This window comes from Chelonoidis abingdonii, chromosome 2, assembly GCF_003597395.2.
Source record: "Chelonoidis abingdonii isolate Lonesome George chromosome 2, CheloAbing_2.0, whole genome shotgun sequence".
Taxonomy (NCBI): Eukaryota; Metazoa; Chordata; order Testudines; family Testudinidae; genus Chelonoidis; species Chelonoidis abingdonii.
Window position 1 is genome coordinate 37,551,856 of NC_133770.1, and position 15,831 is coordinate 37,567,686.

Below are 15,831 nucleotides of genomic sequence, written 5' to 3' on the forward strand. Positions count from 1 at the left end.
GTGGCACGGGCTATCCGGTCTCACATCTGTGTTACATGTTCTAATATATTTCTCCCCTCATTGGGTTCCTCTTCCCAGATCTCTTTGGCGAAATCTAGTATGCCATGGGGGTGATGCTCGTATAATAACTCGAAGAGGGAAAACCCAGTTGAGCCCTGAGGTACCTCCCGTATAGTGAACATAAGATAGGGTAGTAGGATGTCCCAATCCTTCCCGTCCCAACTTATCATCTTCCATATCATAACCTTGAGGGTTCAATTAAACCTTTCTACCAACCCATCAGTCTGCGGATGGTAGACTGAAGTTCTCAAGGTATGTATATGAAGCAATGTACAGAGGTCCTTCATTAGCTTGACATAAATGGGGTTCCTTGGTCTGTTAATATCTCCTTTGGTAGCCCCACTCTGGCAAAGGTCCCCACCAGCTCTTTGGCTATTGTTTTAGAGGCTGTGTTCTGCAGGGAAATGGCTTCTGGGTAGCAAGTAGCATAGTCCAAAACAACAAGTCTATATTGGTGGCCGTCTTCTCCAGGGGTCCACCTAGGTCTATGGCTATTCGCTCAAAGGGGACCTCTATGATGGGAAGGGATACTAAAGGTGCCCTCAGGTGGGGACGAGGACTGTGCGGCTGACACTCCGGGCAGGACGCACAGTACCTCCGCACTTCTTCATGTACTCCAGGCCAGAAGAACCATCGTAGGATTTGTGCCAGGATCTTCTCTACCCCCAAATGCCCCCCAAAAAGATGACTATGAGCAAGACTTAATACAGCGTTCTGGTGTTTTTGAGGTACTAGGATCTGCTGTACCTTCTGTCCCTGTAGTGGTACAACCCGGTATAAGAGATTCTTCTTCATTATGAAGTAGGGTCCTGTCACAAGGGTTTTCCCTTCCACGGGGACCCCATCTATTTCAGTCACCTCCTTCCTAAATGTTGTTCGTACCTTGGGTCTTCAGCCTGGTCCCGTCCAAAATTTCCTCTCCCGGGGCTAATCTGCCCAAGATCTAGGGGCCCAGTCTCTGTTGCCTCTACTGGTTCAGAAGCGTTAGGGTGGGGTCAGACTCAGGTGCTTTCTCCCTCCTGGGTGGCCCTCCTTTTCAGCTGCTCGGTCCGCCTACCTACGAGAGCGACCACGGACCTCTGGCTTTGAGTCAGTATTCGGGTTCCCCAAGGCCTTAGCTGCCCTCCTTTCCCTTTTCGACTTTCTACCCTGTCTGGGAATGGAAAATAAATCTGGGGATATTTCAAGAGAAGACTGGGGGTTGACAGTCTACTGTGGATGCCTCACTAACTTCAGGGTTCCCCTTTTCCTCCAATCCTCCTACTGGGAGTAAGTTTCCAAACCCTTTGGGAAGTCCCTCCCTATGAGCACGGTATGGGAGTTTAGGGACTACACCTGCTGCTACCTCAGTAGTGTTCCCCTGAATCTCGAGTTTTACTGGGATGGTGGGGTAATAACCAACTGTCCCATGGACGCATGTTATCCCGTGTATGCTTAGCCCGCAGCAGCTGACTACACTTCACGAGCTTCCCGAGACAAGCGTGATAGCACTCCCGAATCAACCAGTGCTGTGGTCTCTACCCCATTTAGCTTTCACTGGTCTGGTGTACATATGTGGGGTTAGTGAGACCCCCACAAGGTGGATTAGGGAGCATGGGTCTGCCCAGTTCCCCAGGTTACACTGCATCGGCTCCTCAGCACTGGGACACTGTGCAGCTATATGTCCCCACTCCCCGCAGGCATAACATCTGTATGGGCCCTAGGCATTCCCCGGTCTCTTGTTTGGGCAGTCTAACATCATGATCCTCTTCCCCTCAGTGCTCCGACTCTTTGTGGCTTCTGGTGGGCCTTCAGCCCCTCTCTTTTTCCACCTGGGCTCCTGGTGGCCCAGTCACCCGAGCTCTAGGGCTTGGTGCTGCTAGTTTAACCCGGGGTGCCTCTTCCTTAACTGGTCGGGTCAGCTCCCTCGCTGTCCTTGCTCTCTACCAGTGCAACAACCTCATCATAGGTGGAGGGTTCGTTCTGGCTTACCCAGGCACGAAGGTCTGGCGGTAAGTCCCCTCATGTATCGGTCAATGACCAGAACCTCTAGTATCTCTTCTGACTCCGGGACTCCGTTCGCAACCACTTTCGTGCGAGATGGATGAGGTCATACAATGGGACCGCGTGGGTTTTGTTTCCTGGTACCTCCACTTGTGATACTGCTGGGCCCGCACTGCAGAGTCGTTACCCCAGAATCTGGCCAGGATCTCTGCTTTCAGCTGGGGTAGTCTGCTGCAGCCTCTTCAGGCAGATCATAGTAAGCCTTCTGGGCCTCCCCACCAGGAATGGGGCAAGGATGCCAGACCACTGATCTCGAGGCCAGGCCTCCGTAGGGCTGTCCTCTCAAAGGCCAGAGGTATGCCTCTACATCATCCTCTCCCGCGTCATTTTCTGCAGCCAATGGCTGGCCCGTATGATCTGCGTCCCATCATGGCCGCGGTTCAGCTCTGTAAGGGTCTTTACCTGGTTTACCAGTTCCCGCAACGTTAGCTCGGTCCTGAGAAGCCTGGTCCATCAGCAGGCGATTAGTCTCTTGCTGCAGCCTGCACTGCCCTCCTGTTGGGCAGCTGCCTGGACACGGGTAGCCTCCTGCTGGGCTGCTGTAGCTTGTATCAATGCCCGTACTAAGTCATCCATGTGTGTGAAAAAAAAAAATAACCTCTACCTTTTTTTTTTTTTTTTTAAAATCACCTCCCTTCTTCTGCCGCGCTGTGCACACCAAATCCCACTCCTGACACACAGTTGTGACAAAAGTTCCTCCTCTACCTTGGTGGGTCTGCGCTTATTGGCAGATTTGCTCACCTCAGTGATCTTCCCCACAGTCTGGATCAACTCCTCCTGTGTCTGATCAGGAGTTGGGAGGTTGGGGGGAACCCAGGCCCACCCTCTACTCCGGGTTCCAGCCCAGGGCCCTGTGGATTGCAGCTGTCTCTATAGTGCCTCCTGTAACAGCTGCATGACAGCTACAACTCCCTGGGCTACTTCCCCATGGCCTCCTCCAAACACCTTCTTTATCCTCACCACAGGACCTTCCTCCTGGTGTCTGATAATGCTTGTACTCCTTAGTCCTCCAGCAGCACACCCTCTCACTCTCAGTTCCTGGTGCCTCTTGCTCCCAGCTTCTCACACGCACTTCCTCTCCTCTGACTCCCCCCCACCTGACTGCAGTGAGCTCCTTTTTAAACCCAGGTGCCTTGATTAGCCTGCCTTGATTGGCTGCAAGTGATCTAATCAGCCCGTCTGCCTTAATTGGTTCCTGATTACTCTCGTGCAGCCCCTGCTCTGGTCACTCAGGGAACAGAAACCTGCTTCTCCTGTGGCCAGTATATTTGCCCTCTACCAGACTCCTGTACCCCACTGACCTGGGTCTGTCACAATGTGCATTCACACTAGGGGTATTGTACAGCTTTAACAATAATGGTGTAGTGAAAGCAGTACCACCTTTGTGTGTAGATAAGCTCCAAGCAATATATATACTTGGTGTTGGAAGGTGTGCCTCCCCTGACCTTGTTTGAAGGAAAGTCATACTCAGGGCCTCTATACACTGCAGTGCATTGGACCTAAATTCTGTAGGAAGACCCCCTGTTATCTTCAGCATTGCATTGCTGAATTGTGTGGCAGAGTGGAATCTCAGTGGCAGCTTTAGGTAAGTTAAACAGAAGGATTTTTGTAGAATTAAATATAATCAGTAAATTATTCCTTATTTTATTAATTTTTATGCTAAATTTCCATTTTAGAATGTCTTTTAATTAATGCTTTCCATAAATTTTCAATGTCTAGTGTGCTGTAGTATTTTGTATTGACAATGAATAATTGTCAAGGTAGTCCTGGGCAAGCCTGGATCTTTAATAACGACATAGTGAGCACTCAATAATGGGTCAGAGGCTGTTTGGCTTCCTGAAACCCAGGCTAATTTGAGGCTTTTGCCAATGGAGAGGAGGCTGTATCTTACCTCCACCCCAACTCACAAATGGAGAGTGAACTTGAGATTTAAAAATCTGTTAATCATCCCTTAAGCTATGACAGCAACCAGAAGCCCCTTTGGCACTCATGTGTGCCCCACCATTGAATTGAACAGTCATGGATACATATATTTGATAGATGTTCTGTTAAAATGATCAACAATTTACATTAGGCTTCAGAGTTAACATCCCAGCTGAGATGAATGGGGTGGTTCACACATCACAGAGCTATTGTCTCATGCTGTTTATTTGCAATCTAGGAAAACAACTGCATTGATTTTAATTCAAGTCACATTCTGAACTAGGTTTCCTTTGCAATCTTAAGGGCTAGAGAGTTATCTTTTTAAGGAAGGCATAGATTCCAGAGCACAATCCTATAACTGGGATAGATTCTTTATCTGAAGAATCATGGAAAACAATGGCCTTGCTAATTCCTTAATGTAGAGTAGTTTGGAGAGCAGCTGTATTGCTTAATTATCTGTCTATGGGGCAAAAGTAACCTTCAGTAAAGAGTATTAGGAACCCATCTACAATTTAAAGAATATAGAACAGATTACCATTGCCAAGTGAAATATGCACAATAACAACTTATCATACGACCTATAGATTATTCATAAATTTGGTTTCAATACATTTGGCATATATGATATACTGGATATAACCCCTTACTATTCACCTCAGTGGAGGTCAGTTTATATACATGTTCCAGTAATTTCATTTTATCTCTATTTGTGCACAGACAACTAATATGTTCTCTGCAGAAGTTTTTCTAATTACCTTTAGAGCTGATGGACAACTCTGCCCAATTCTGTACTACTATTGAATAGACAGTACACTGAAATCAATAAAAATCATATGTACCAGGCAGTTTAGTAGCAATCAAAAGCTGCAACACATAAGCAGTTCTGTACTGTGATGAATGGGACTATATTGAAAATCAATGTTTTTCTTTTTCTATTGCACTGGAGAAGTATTCATTATGAGGATCCTGATCATTACAAATATTACCCCAAGCAAAAAAACTTAACTGACAGTTACAAATGCTGCAGCAAATAGAATCCTTATATAAAACACTCAAAAAGAACACTACAGTTTTTAAAAGTCTGAAGTCTGAAAGCATGGGAATAACCCATTACAGTAATTTAAATAGCCAATACAGTTCACACTAGTTTAGTATGTATATATAGATGTTCAATTATGTCAAGCAGCACTGCAAAATTATATTCCTTCACTCGCCCTGGGTGTGTAATATCTTGGCGGGAGCTAAAGTGTGACTTTAATTGTAGTCTTCATGGTAAAGGGCAGACAAATAGATTTTGTAACTAGTCCAGTGCATTTTCATTACAATTTTGCAAAGCTGATGTAAACTGTATAGGCCTCCATCCTGCAAAGGCTCTCATGTGCTTAACTTTACGCATGGTGAGTGGTCCCCTGAAGTCAATACGACTACTCCGTGTGTGTAAAGTTACGCATGTGCAGAAATCTTTGCAGGATCAGGAACATAATGGTGTATGTATTGAAAGAGTTTGTAAGTTTGTCTTTTGGGTTAGAGATAAAGTTGGTAGTTGGATGTGTAAAATGAATTTTTCACATTTGTGAATTATAAGGCATATTTCTTTAAACTACCCTGGCTATTTCCATACCTTTTAAGGTTTACATTTCTGAATTAAACTTTCTTGGCACATTCACGTTTTATATAAGATTTATATTTACTCCAGCAACCTGAAATCTAAGAAAAGGAATTTGTTTGTATGGGACTTATGTTAAAAATGAATCTATCTAAAATGGATATGACCTGGTGTAAAGTAAAGTTCTGTGCTGAGCACACATGGCTTTCTGTGCCATCAGGGTCCTACACTAGGTGTTTTGTAAAAAATAAAGCACCAGGCACACACAGCTTTCTACATCAGAATTTTTTGTGTGTCCCCAGACTTCCAGGAGTTTCTGTTGCTGAGCTCCCCTCCCTCACAACTGCAGGAGATTCTTACTCCAGCCAAACTTCTAAAGTTTATAGCAGCATGTAGAGGTAAACTAATTTAAAACTCAGACATATTAGTGCTGAAGTGCTTAGATTTCTGTGCGTAACTGTAAGTGCTGAAGCACTTAGTGAATGTTAAGCCATGTCAGGAATGTCTACATTGCAATAAAACACCTACAGCTGGCCCGTATCATCTGACTCGGGTTTGCAGGGCTCAGGCTGCAGGGCTAAAATTGCAGTGTGATCTGTGATCTGGAAACTTCTATTAGTTGTTCGAAGAAAGCCTCATCTACCTCATCCTCCTGGTCTGGTGATCTATAGCAGACGCCCACCATGACATCACCCTTGTCGCTCTCGGCTCTAAACTTAACCCAAAGACTCTCAACAGGCTTTTTTCCAGTTTCAAATTGGAGCTCTGAGCAATCATACTGCTCTCTTCCATACAGTGCAACTCCTTCACCTTTTCTCCTCCGCCTGTCCTTCCTGAACAGTTTATACCAGGGGTGGGCAAACTTTTGGGGCTGAGGGCCACATCTCTGTGGGGAAATTGTATGGAGGGCTAGGGCAGGGATTTGGGGTGCAGGAGGGAGTACAGGGTGTGGGAGGGAGTCTGGTGTGCAGGAAGGGGCTCAGGGCAAGGGATTAGGGCAGACAAGGGGTCCAGGGGCATATGAGGGGGCTCAGGGAAGGGGTTGGGGTACAGGAGGAGTGTGGACTGTGGGAGGGGGCTCAGGGCAGGGGATTGGGGTGCAGGGTGCAGCAGGAGGCTCAAGGCACAGGGTTGGGATGCAGGGAGCTCAGGGTGGGGGTTAGGGTGCAGGAGGGGTGTGGTGTGTATGAGGGGGCTCAGGGCAGGGAGTTGGGATGCAGAAGGGGTGTGGGGTACAGCAGGGGGCTCAGGGCAGGGGGTTGGGTGCAGGAGGGGTGTGGAGTGTATGAGGGGGCTTAGGGCAGGGAATTGGGTGGCAGGGTGCAGAAGGGCTTCATGCTCCGGGCTGGCTCCCTGCATGCCTCCCCTGTCCCTGTCCCTGCTCAGTAAGCACTGCGGCCCCTGGGCAGGGGGGAGGCAGAGGGCTCTGTGTGTGCTGCCCTTGCCACGCCTCCAAGTTTTAGTTTCTTGACTGTGCCAGGAAAGGGACAATGCTTCTAATAGATTGCACCTTTTAACCGAGGATCTCAAAACACTTAACAGATGTTTATGAATTTAGCCTCATTTTGCTCCTGGGTGGTGAATAGCTATCCAGGCCTATATTTTACACAAGGGAAAACTGACTCTCAAATTTTCAAAAGTGGCTTCTACTATTGATTTCCTTAATTCTGAATTCAAAACTGAGATGCCAAAAATGAGAGGCCACTTTTGAAAACTTCGGCCTAAGTGTCATGCTTGAGGCCGCAGAGGAGTCGATGTCAGAGGCAAGAGTAAAACCCCCAAATCCTGACTGTGTTGTGCTCTGACTGCTAGACAATACAGACCCCCAGCAAAGCCACTGCTGGATTCTTTTAGATTCACTTGTCCACAGATCACTGTGATTGTTTATACAGGACAATAGTGTAAGCATCTTTTCCGACATATACATGTACAGTTGTGCATACAATGCTGCAGTTGCTAATCTTCAGTAACAAAAAAATGTGCATAAGACACTTTTTACACATGAACTGCAGAAAGAGGAGAAAGCAGGGTCTGGCCAACTTAATGGGAGTATGTGGAGTGGAAACCCCATCTATGCTTTATCCCAGTCCATGGGCTGGTAAGGGCCTAACACAGTTTAGAGCAATTTTAGTGATGCTCTAAATTGCACCCAGCATCCTATGGCTGCAAGAGGGGTGCTCCAGCCATGCCCTGTTTGCCTGGCTATGCACCCTACATACCTCCTATGCCAGGTACTACAAGGGGTGGGTAGGCTAACCAGAGAGCCAGCATAACCAGCACTATTGCCACAGGGAGATTCCCTTATACTGGGAGAATCCTTAGGAGGCTGGGTAAGCTGTCTTTGTAGCTCTTTTTGCCACCAGAGCAACACAAAGAGTCTGGAGAACCTGGTCCTTTATGGTCTAGTTTTGTCACTGATTTTTGGGCACTAGTTTTCTATAAAAGGTGTGTGTTTGTTTCTTTTTTGTTTTGTAAACTTCTCAAATGGATTAATTATTTGACATATTCTGTCTATCATGTGAAATAGCACCATAGAATATCAAGGTTGGAAGGGACCTCAGGAGGTCATCTAGTCCAACCCCCTACTCAAAGCAGGACCATTTCCAAACTAAATCATCCCAGCCAGGGCTTTGTCAAACCTGACCTTAAAAACCTCTCAGGAAGGAGATTCCACCACCTCCCTAGATAATCCATTCCAGTGCTTCACCACCCTCCTAGTGAAAAAGGACAATCACCGTGGACAAGAAGGGCATGATCCTGTAAGATGCTTGGAACTAAAGGCACAGAGCATCTTGCAGCATTGGACCTTCTAGTGAATAGTTGTATGCTGTGGAGCTTCACTCAGTTCAATACAGGTCCGTTCCGACCCCACACCCCCCAAAAGCTAGCAGCTGAAATGGTCCACCTGCACTAAAAGAGCTGAAAACACTAGAATCTCAGACATCTGGTTTTGCCTCTATTTTCAAATGTATTTAGTCTGTGAAGATATTGCTGTAATCTGTGTTTCTTTTCTTTCATTCTTTTTGCTTTCCTGAGGCATGTGACAGTTCAAAAGGCAACATCACTAAATATTAACAAACTGTTTCTTACTGTAGTGTTGGCAATGTTTTAGCCACTGCTTCCTCTTAAAAGAAAGGCAATAAATAAAGGAAAGAAAATTAAATAAACGTAGAGACTGTCAACACAGTAAAACAGTCTGAGTGAACAAAAAAAGTTGACAAATGATGATTAACACAAATCTTGTGTCACGTGTTCTCTGGCTTTTATCAAGATATTTCTAAAAATTAATGATCTTCTGCAAAAGAGGAGCCTTGACTTTAGAGAACTCTGTGGGTTTGGGAAGGGGAATAAACTCCTGCATATGGCAGAGAGCAATATGAGGAGGTTGGCGCCTTAACAAGCAGATCAGGAATACAGATGAGAATGCAGTGAGCAGTATGGTACTCCCTCCAGATTTCTGTTTTATATTAATTATGTGGATTAATTTAATTTTATACAATGTGTACCGTATTTCTGGCCTCCGGACTGACAGCTTCTTCCTCCTGGAGTCTAACAGTCCGTCTACACTTCATTAAAAACAAAGACCACACTTTCTGTATCAAAAAACTGACATTTTATTCTTATTTTTGATTTATGAAGACAAATGCTTTGGGCCCAACCATGCTTAGAGTTTTGTACAGTTTTTAGGCTGGTGATCAGTGGCTGCCTTGAGTGATCAGTTAACTTCAGCTGTTTCTCCTGCCTCTCTTTTAATACTTTGGTCTGCTGACTGTAAGGCCTTGATCCTGCAATAAACTCTTGGGGTGGACAGACTCGTGCACTGACATAGGTGCTGCTCCTCCAAACGGATCTAAGTTAGGAGTTGGGATGTTATGATATTGTACTGAAAATAATTCAATTTATTTAATGAGTTAAAACATTTTGGCTGCTGCTTTCTTCAGAGAACAAGCAGTGTTGAAAAGAACATCCAAAGTTGTCTCATTTAGCAGAAGACTGCTGAAAACGTTTTGTTAATGTGGCTTTGTTTATCAGTTTGCTATCTTCATTTCCTCTTCTCAGTCAGTGTTATGTGATTGCTGATCATACTTCTGGGTTGTTGGGTTTTGTTTTTTTTTTGTTTTATCAGGATGCATTTCAAAGTCTATAGCATATTGACATAAACTGGTGCAGAGTGGTAATAATTTAGTCACATTATAAGCACATTATGCCCAACGCTTTAATCTCTATCAGTTCAAAAGCACATTTCATCTTTATATTTTGCAATCTGCATTGGCAATCAGTATAGCTAGTTTTCAGAGATGAAAATAAAACCACATTTCTATTCATTAAATGCACTGATCTGCACAGCTGGGTTTCCACACATGCTTTTTTCTTACAGGCAGATGAGCCACTTAGAGCTTGCCAAATATTGGTACTCCTAATTCCTGCTGTTGGCTCTGTCAATCCCTAATGCCAGACATTCTATTCCTGTTAGGTTATTAATTATATGAGCTTCCCAAAGTTAGTCTTCAATTGTATTAGAAAAAAGAGGATTATCTCAAACAGCATCGCTAAAAATAATGGTCCTGATTCTGCTCTGCCTACCATCTTATATCTGGATGAAAGAAAAATAGGTATGGAGAGAACAAAAAAGAACTTGAAATTTCTAGATGAGTGAGACAAGGAGGGGACTGGAGGTAAACAAGATTTTGAGGCAGGGACTTAGAAGAACAGAGCTGATATGGGCTTGCCACGTCTGGGGTCCCCTACTTCTGCTTGTCCTGGAAATTCTGGCTGAGGCTGTAGTGAGTTAGGTAGAAACACTACTTATGCTATGGTGATAAGTACATTATAAAACGTAAACCCCCGATTCTACAGACTGCTTCAAAAGGGTTATGCCATGTGCCCATTCAAAACCCTACTGAAGTAAATAGGTCTGCATTTGGTCGCATGCGTGTTCTCTCAGGGATCTGATTGTAGGGTCAGGGCCATAGATACTTAAGCATGTAAAATAAATCTGAAATAGGAAAAGAAGAGTGCAGTCATTTATGTAGATAGGACCTTGATAAGTTATGCTAGTAATAGGCTAGCTGTTTAAATAATCAAATTAAAAAGTTACCATCAAGGCTAATTCCCACTAGAGGTCACAGATCCACACAGGGGAGCTGTTACTTCAGAAGGGAAATGTAAGGTAACCCAGTTTGTCCTATTTCACTATCTGAGCATCTAAACCTTTTCTAACATGACTGATTCTAAAGAGATTAAAAAAAACAATTCTGAAAAGTAAATAAATGTAAAATGCTTTACATCAGATAATTCTCACTCGTTTTCTAAAGTAAATTCATTATCATTTAACTGAATATCATATCATTAAACTGAAAAAAGTTAATAGACCCTCAGCAGGATTGAAGCTGTTCACTTATTTGTTAGGCTACAGCCTCTTTAATTAAACAACGGAGGGAATTTACAGATATTATTATACTGACCAGTGGAGGGCTCCTTATTGTTACATGAATGTACTAGAAGCCAGGAGAATTACAGGGAAATATACTTACTACAAAAAGATGGATATGAAGGCTGTAAAAATCAAATAATGTGCATTCCCAAGTTTGTACAAACATCTAGGTCCATGGAAAAATGTTTTATCATTTAGACTTAAAAGTACACTGTCAACCTAGTTTTTTTTATCAGTATTCTTTAAATAGAATATTCTGAAGATTTTTTTTTAAAAAATCCTTAAACAGCACTCTAAGAATAGTATTTTTGTTCCCCTGTTTTAAAGATCGTCCTGTGGGTCCCCAGGCCTCCAAGTCACAAAGCATGGATAGACCTGTGCATGCATATGGAGCCTCACCGATTGAATGGGGTGGTGTGCAAATGTGGAGATCTGCCAACGTGCTTCAACATGTATGATTTGGGCCTTTTATCAGTTTCTTCCTTGATGGATGTCTTTGTATACACTCAATTTCATTGTTTCTCTATAAAATTGTGTCAAAAGCACAGAGTAAACAACAGACTAAAAAAAACAGAGAAATTGAATTTTGCTTGCTAAGTTATTTCAGTTTTAGCAATTGAAGTTATTTTAACGCTGTGTTTTCTTTCAACAAAATATGAAGAGTAAGAGTTTTGTTTATGGGGACAGAGTGGTGCAGGACATTTTCTTTTTCCTCTCTAGAAATGCAAGTCAATTAAAATGAGATCTGATTGGCACTCTCTAGTCCCAGTTTGTGCATACTATTGCTAGCTAGAATGTTATACTGCAACCAATATCCCAGCACATCATGTAATATGTGTCTTTGTCTGTGGCTGGGCTATATGGTGAACTCCTTTGGATATGGATCATGCCATATTTGTTTGTAGAGCACCAAGCTTGCTGTTTCGGCTCAAATACTAATAGCATAAAACCCATGTGACCTCACACAGCCAGCAGTCTCTTCTGTACAAAGGCCCAGACCATGAATGGAAGGGATGGTCTTAGTTAGGATGAACAGTAGGGGCTCATTCTTGTAAAAGGTGTGTATTAATGTAGTTTTACTCAGATAGGTAGTCTCACACGGACACTTCTGGGGTGGATTTCAGAGGGATTATGTGAAGAATAAGGTACCACTCAATGTTAGTGACGGTGACAAATTGGGCCCTGAGGATCCCTCTCAAACTGCCATTGGAGGCACCAGAATGCTTTTCACTCATCTGAGAGAAAGGTGTCTGTTTCAAAACGACATCATTTCGGGTTAGATAATGAAATAGCAAAAAGCCCTGAAGTAAGGGGCAGCAGTATAACTTTATGTGTAGAATAGTTACTTCTTCTTTGAGTGCTGGCTCTGTGGGTGCTCCATTTTAGGTGTTCGTGTGCCCTTGAACTTGTACTCAAAGACTTTTGATAGCAGTGCCCGGTTGTGTTGCACATAAGTGGTCCCCGTCTCATGCTGATTCAGGCAGTTAACTGATGCTGTGCGACCAACCCCCACTCAGTTCCTTCTGTACTGCAGAGGCCGAGTAAGTCCTGTTAATAGTTCATCATGCTTCATACACTTCAGAAAAAGTGCACATTAACTGGGCATATATATTTTGCATCCTGGGAAAGATTAGAAAGCCAAACTACACGTTCACATAATGAGGTTTGAAGTCTTACAGTAGTGCACTCCATTGTGTTCCCTGCAACATTCAAACAAATAATTGTTGCAATTAAACTAAAAAAAAAAAATACTAACTGTAGAGGATTTGTTCTGGCTAGACCATGTGGGAAAAAGGGGCTGGTGAGGACAAACTCCTTTCTATAGTTATCACAAAACCAACCCTACTTTTGATAAAACTGTAATTACTGCCTAACCACGTCTGTTTGTTTTATGTACAACTAGAGTAATTTTTGCTCAGGATTATTTTTAAAGTTCAGAGTTATACCAGTTTCACTGGTGATTCAAACATTTGCCCAAATTACCTGCTGTAGTCTGTAGTTTTGTAAAAAAGTTTAAATTGATTTTAGTATAAAATCTTAACAGCCCCTGTTTAAAGAGGGTTTCTTGTAACAAACAAGATTGCCAAAATACAACTCCTTGAACTGTTATGTAGTTATTGTAACTACACAGAAGCATGTACTCAATGGAAAAAGGGTTCTGGAAACATTTTAAATGCAACTATATCTCATTATACCACCAAATATGATGGGCCAAATTCATGTAGGGCATGACTTCACTGAAATCAGTGGAGTAACTCTAGGGATGGTGACTCAATATATATTTCTCTTGTTTGAATAAATAATTTACAGGGGATCTATTTCTGATTTCTTGGATTAGTCTAATGTATCTGATGAGATTTTTAATTAGGAAGTCTTTAAGAATGAGAAAAGTTCCATTCCATTGCTCAAAATGGAATAAGTTTGAGTATACCTTAGGAAGTTTGTATTGGTGCAGGTTCACACACACACATTGTTATATTTTAAGCCGGTAGGGACTAGATGGATTGTTCAGGGAATTGGTAAAGAGACACAGAGCCTTTTGGCTCCAAGCTACCTGTTTGCATCCACCCCAGTGGCTTAAGTTAAATAAGTTGGTTGTCTGAGTCCCATTCAAAATCAATACAGCACACAAAAATCATTGTCACTCTTATGAGTAATTCATAGGACTATTTGTGTGAGTAAGAGATTATTCAGATACCATGGAGATGGGTGTGGTATAAGAACTTCAGTAGAACTGAGTAGTTCTCCCTGTGAATAATGGTGGCAGAATCAGGTCTGTAGCCAGCACCATAGTTGGCAGTTTTGGTAAATTAACAAAAATAGAAATGTTGTGGAGAATGAACTGTCCTCACACTTCTAGAAGTGATTCCTACAGAATTTGGGCCAGGGGTAGTGTGGGGAAACTTGCAATACCATTGCTCATTCCACACATGTTCTGTGAACAAAGAACTTAAGGCTGGAGTACATGCGTTTACAATCACACTTTCCTATACAAAGAAAATAAAAACTCTTTTCTATGCTGTGTTTTTCTGCACCCGTGTAGCTACACTGATATTGCTTCACTTGTGGATGTTGCTCACTGCTAGTGCCTTGAAAGTCTCTTTTACTTCAGTCAGGCCTGGAGTTCATTTGTGTTAAAATCTGCCTATTAAAATAGTTTAAAAACTTTCTATGTAGATACTATGATGCAGATTTGCAGTTAGTATTGTAGCTGCTGTAGTAGTTACTATAGTGCAGGGGTCGGCAACCTTTCAGAAGTGGTGTGCCGACTCTTCATTTATTCACTCTAATTTAAGGTTTCGCGTGCCAGTAATACATTTTAACGTTTTTAGAGGGTCTCTCTATAATTCTATAAACTATTGTTCTGTGTAAAGTAAACAAGTTTTTTTAAATGTTTAAGAAGCTTCATTTAAAATTACATCAAAATGCAGATCTTAACCGGGGGTGCACGCACCCCCTGGGGCAGGGCTGGTGCAAGGATATTTTGTGCCCTAGGGGAGAACTTCCTCTTTACCCTCCCCCCCTGCACATCGGTTCATTGAGGGGCAAATCCCAATGAGCCTTTATAGACCCCAGGGGCCAGCCTGCACAGGGGCCAGCCATGCCCAGGGGCTGCTCCCCAGACCAGGCTTCCCCCTCCCCACCCCCTGAACTTCCCTGGAGGGTGCACAGCCCCTCCGCGAGCCCTCCTCTCCCCACTCCACCCAGGTGGCTCCCACCCCGAGTCCACTTACTGGCTTTGCCAGGCTTGAGCTGCTGCAGCAGCTCAGCAGGGAGGAGCCACCTTCAGGAGGCACCAGAGAGCCAGAGCATCCTGCTTGCGGCAGCAGCAAGCTCCATCCATGGAGGAGCTGGTGCGGTGCAGGGGGGCAGCAGCCCTGCAAAGGCCACAGTGCCACTAGCGGGGAGGATCTGTGCTCCCCCACCCCTCCTGCCCAGGCTGCGGCCTGGCACCCCCCGGGGGCTCCTGCAGGCTGCAGTGGATGTATGTGGGTGCCAGCCCCCATGCGCCCCCAGCTCCCCCCTTGCCTAGGATTACCATATTTCAACAATCAAAAAAGAGAAGAGAGCCCTCCCTCCATCCCCCCCATTTTCACACTATCATAGGACCTAATCACATCAACCATGCCATCAGGTGCTCATTCACCTGCACATCTACCAACGTGATATATGACATCATGTGCCAGCAATGCCCCTCTGCCATGTACATTGGCCAAACCGGACAGTCTCTACACAAAAGAATAAATGGACACAAATCTGACATCAGGAATCATAACATTAAAAAATCAGTGGGAGAACACTTCAACCTCTCTGACCACTCAGTGACAGACTTGAAGGTGGCAATTTTGCAACAAAAAAACTTCCAAAACAGACTCCAAAGAGAGACAGAGACCTTTGCTGAACCCCCATAATACGCAAATTAGATACAATTAAACTCAGGGTTAAACAGAGACTGGAATGGTTGGGTCATTACAACTACCTGCACTTAATTATCACTGGGCAAAGAGTTTTCTCCCCTGCATGATGATAGCTCATCCCTCAATTGATTAGACTCTTCCTGTTGGTGATAGCATACTTCCACTTTCGTGTTCTCGTAATGTTATATAGAATATCGGGCCATGTCTGTGTGTTACCAATCCTATGGCATCCGACGAAGTGGCTGATAGCTCACGAAACGCTCATGCTGAAAAAATAAATTTGTTAGTCCCTACGGAGCTGGTTTACACTTACATTTTTACAACAAATTCAGGTTCACATTTTCCCT